Source organism: Artibeus jamaicensis, unplaced genomic scaffold (assembly GCF_021234435.1).
Source record: "Artibeus jamaicensis isolate MK-2021 breed Jamaican fruit bat unplaced genomic scaffold, CSHL_Jam_final scaffold_584, whole genome shotgun sequence".
Taxonomy (NCBI): Eukaryota; Metazoa; Chordata; class Mammalia; order Chiroptera; family Phyllostomidae; genus Artibeus; species Artibeus jamaicensis.
Window position 1 is genome coordinate 1,584,821 of NW_026522048.1, and position 3,898 is coordinate 1,588,718.

Genomic DNA, 3,898 nt, shown 5'->3' on the forward strand with positions numbered 1-3,898 from the left:
GTACAAGTGGAGCTTGAGTGAAGGAAAAGGAAGTAACACGGTTTCACTTCCTCTTTTTGCCTTTTCTATCTACTACTTCGCTTTCAGTTTGAACCCGTCCAGTAACTGCTTCCCTCCCCTGTCTTCTTCCACAGTAGTGATGGCACAGAAAGAAACGCAAGCATCCAGGAAGCTCCTTTTGTCTTTCATAAGTGAAGCAGAAGAACCAGGATTGGGCAGATGGAGAACTGAACTGCAATGCCCTTGAAACAAAGGCCTCAGCTGAGCCCTGGGGGAACGCTGGAGCTGGAATGGCCCTTTCGAGTTGTCTTGAATGGAGACAAACAGTCTGGTCCTTTGAATTTCCTCCAGCCCCACCTCCACTCAGTCACTGAATGCAGGCTGTCTCTAGGGAGGAGGCATGGACTTGGGCAAAGCAGCTCCCTTTGGCAGAGGACAATGCCCAGAGAAAGAAGGAATTCTTGGAGAGGAAACAGGCTGTTTGTCTCAGCAACCAACACTTCCAGCTGTTGAGGGACAGAATGAGCCCATCAAGTGGGGCAGGAGGGGGAGGCATCTGGGCAGTGTGCCATAGTAGCTACAGAAGTTCTATCCCAGCCTCGCCATTAGCAAGTGGACCTAAACAATCCACTCTGCTTCCCTGCGTTTTTGTTTCCTTATCTGGAAGCAAGGGAAGTGGAAGAGCTGAGTTCTAACTGATATGTTTTGCACCCCGACTTTTTATTTTAAGAATTATTATAATTTTCTGTTTAGTTTACAGATTCGTAGTTTTTAAATGATATTTTCAAGGCAGGGCAAAGAGGGCAGATTCTTATAGGATTTTTTTTTTTTATTTTCACAAAAAAGAATGCTCCTATCAGTGCATTGCTTCATTTAATCTCAAGGATAGCACTTAAGTCTCCATAAACTAAGTATTTGTGACTTTCTTTTATCACTCTGCACCTCCATAAGGAATCTGAGTTTTGTTATGCCACATAGCTTTGTCACTACGGTGGAATCCATTGCTTTATTTTGTAATCATGAGTTACCTCATTCAGTTTTTCACACACACACACACACACACACACATGAAGACCAACTTCTCTTGATCAATCCAAAAAATACCTTCACAATACAACCTTATCAGGGTCACTACAATTGGTTCAGACAGCTTTTAAGCCTTTCCCAGGAAACAAGTTTATGTCCCATTCTTAATGTCTGCACGGAGCTCTTAAGAATGTGATATATCTTTTATTCAGTGATCAGCAAACCTCATAGTGAGGAAGTTCTTTCTGATATCTAACCTAAATCTCCCCTACTGCAATTTCAAACCACTTCCTTTTCCATCCTTAATGAATTAGAAATGGAGCTGGTAATCACTGTCTCCTGCCTCTTATAATTTTCATGTTTAACATTATTAGAATTTATAACTAAATATTCTCTTATATGTCATTTTATGCTACTTAGCTATAATCTGCTTTATAACTCTTGAGAAATGTTATTTGGTCTTTTTAGTACACTTTCTAGCTTCTCTGTGTACTCCGTAAGCTATGGACACCAACCATGTTTTGCATGAGTCTGCTGCACACCATCAATGATGAAAGTCTTTGTTATTTTAGGGGTTTGGCATGTTACAACCCAACATGGGTTAGCTTTCAAATTGCTTTAGACTATCCCTACATTAAAAATGTATGTCAGATTGTTTAGCCTCAGGGAAGAAGCAATTTTCCCACAAGACCTATTTATAAAGTAGGATAGCATCTTCCCTTTTATGGGAAGCAAATGTAAACTATTAATGACATGTATCAGATGCTAACTCTTTCCAAATAATCTTTAAAATAACTAGTCTCATTTCATCCATTACAGGTTTTGAAAGACATACATTTTAAGTACTATTAGTTCAATAACCAATACTTGGGAAGTAACTGTTTGTTCCGAATGCAGTCTTCATGATGCCATTGGCTAATGTAAATTTCTTGACATTGTTTTTTTCATGTGACAATCTATTATATGCATATTTTCTTATGTTTACAAAATTAGAGTGAACAGAGCTTCTAAATAGACTTTGCTTTTAGCATGTAAAGTTAAAAAGAATTACCCACACAAAGTAAAAACATGCTCAAATTTTATCTGTTGAGAAATATATGAAAAAAGTATAACAATTATAATTCACTTTCTACCTGATATGTCAAATATAAAGATATTTAAAGTGTTTTCTATATTCTACACACATATAAACTTTAAACTTACAGAGAAAGTATATCCTATATATACACTTGTGTTTTAGGATAGAGCCTCCTATTAACAACCTGTTCTTGATGAGTTCAGCATCTCCTTCTAACAGTTGGCTAACAACAAATGTGTGTCAATGTGAGGACCTCACACACAATGTAATTGGTGTAGCCTCTGGTTTGTAGGCTTGGTAACTATTGCCTCTGCATCTTGGATTTACATTGCCCTTGACCTTCTCCTAACTCTGACTGATAAGCACTTGCTGATCCATCAGATGCTGCTGTTAAAAGTGTTTGCCCACTCTGTGCAGGCTGAGAAGGCCAGCTGAGTGGTTGAGCAAAATCCCTTTGCACAAAAAGCATCTCCGCTACTTCCACTTGGTTATACGTTCACACATGTAAAGAATGTTTCATAATTGCTGGTAGGTGTTTTATGTGTATTAATTGAATTATGTCTGCAATACATTTTTGATATAAGTACTATTGTCATTATTCTACATCTTAGAAAATTATTTTCAGAGAAATTTATTTTTTGAAAGAAAATCACTTTATTCTAATTGATTCACAAAACAGTAACATCACAAAAGCTCATTTAATGAGACCACACAAACATTTGCCCAGCCCCAAACTCAATACCACCTCAGTGAACTTCTATACAGTAAGAACACTCTTCTCCATTGCAATTCTGAAATGGAAGGCAAGGAAACTATTAATGATAGGAGAGGTTTGACTGGTAGTTTCATACTTTATCAATTATATCTTTATACTAAATTAACTTGGTCATGAGAGATGATTTTCCATTCCTTTGTTATGAACTTCTCAATTAAGCTAATCCATTTGCAAGTCTGCACTGTTCCAGCACCTCACTGAAACCCTCACAAAGCTTAAGGTCACTCTGGTTCTGTGCACACTCCAAAAACTCTTTCATCTCGTAGTGGCATGGGCCAAACTGCTGGTGCTGGTGATATGCCAGCTGAGTTTCCTGAGGCTCCTGGAATGATGTCAGGCCTTGAGGTCTCAGCATTACTTCCTCCACCAAAGCCCCCAGAGTGATGGCATGACCTAGCTTGTGGCCAACAGCAGAGCCCACAGCCACACCAGCTGCAGCGGTTGCCATCTGGGCCATGAAACCTGGCAGCCAGGGGATAGCAGCAGGTGAGCCCACAGCAGATGGTGGAACTGGCACTGGTGGCTGAGCCGCTGGTGCTGGCCTGAATACAGCTCTCATCTGAGGTGCCTGCTGGCCGGAGGGGCCACAAGCGAGGTGCCACCTCTCCTTCCATGCATCACAACTGTACTGTTCTACAAGTGCAAAACTAGGAGGGAAACCCTTCTCATACTTTCAGAGACATTTAATATTTTTCTGAAGCCACACAGCTAGGAAGGGGCAAAGACAGGATTTAAATAGGTATTTCTTTTTTAGTTGTTGTTCTTAAAGATTTTATTTATTTATTGTTAGAGAGGAAGGGAAGGCAAAAGAGGGGCAGAAACATCAATGTGTGGCTGCCTCTCATGCCAATTTGGGACCTGGCCCACAACCCAGGCATGTACCCTGACTAGAAATCCAACCCGCAACCTTTTGGTTTACAGTACGACACCCATCACACTGAGCCACACTCGTCAGGGCTGAACAGGTATTTCTAACTCCAAGGCACAGGCATGTCCCATTCTATGCTATACACCCCCCA

At 40.3% G+C, this 3,898-nt stretch overlaps 1 pseudogene; it reads right to left on the minus strand.

Moving 5' to 3' along the window:
* Window positions 1-3,033: 3,033 nt before the first annotated feature.
* LOC119043236 (coiled-coil-helix-coiled-coil-helix domain-containing protein 2-like) lies at window positions 3,034-3,497 on the minus strand (annotated as a pseudogene).
* Window positions 3,498-3,898: the final 401 nt, after the last annotated feature.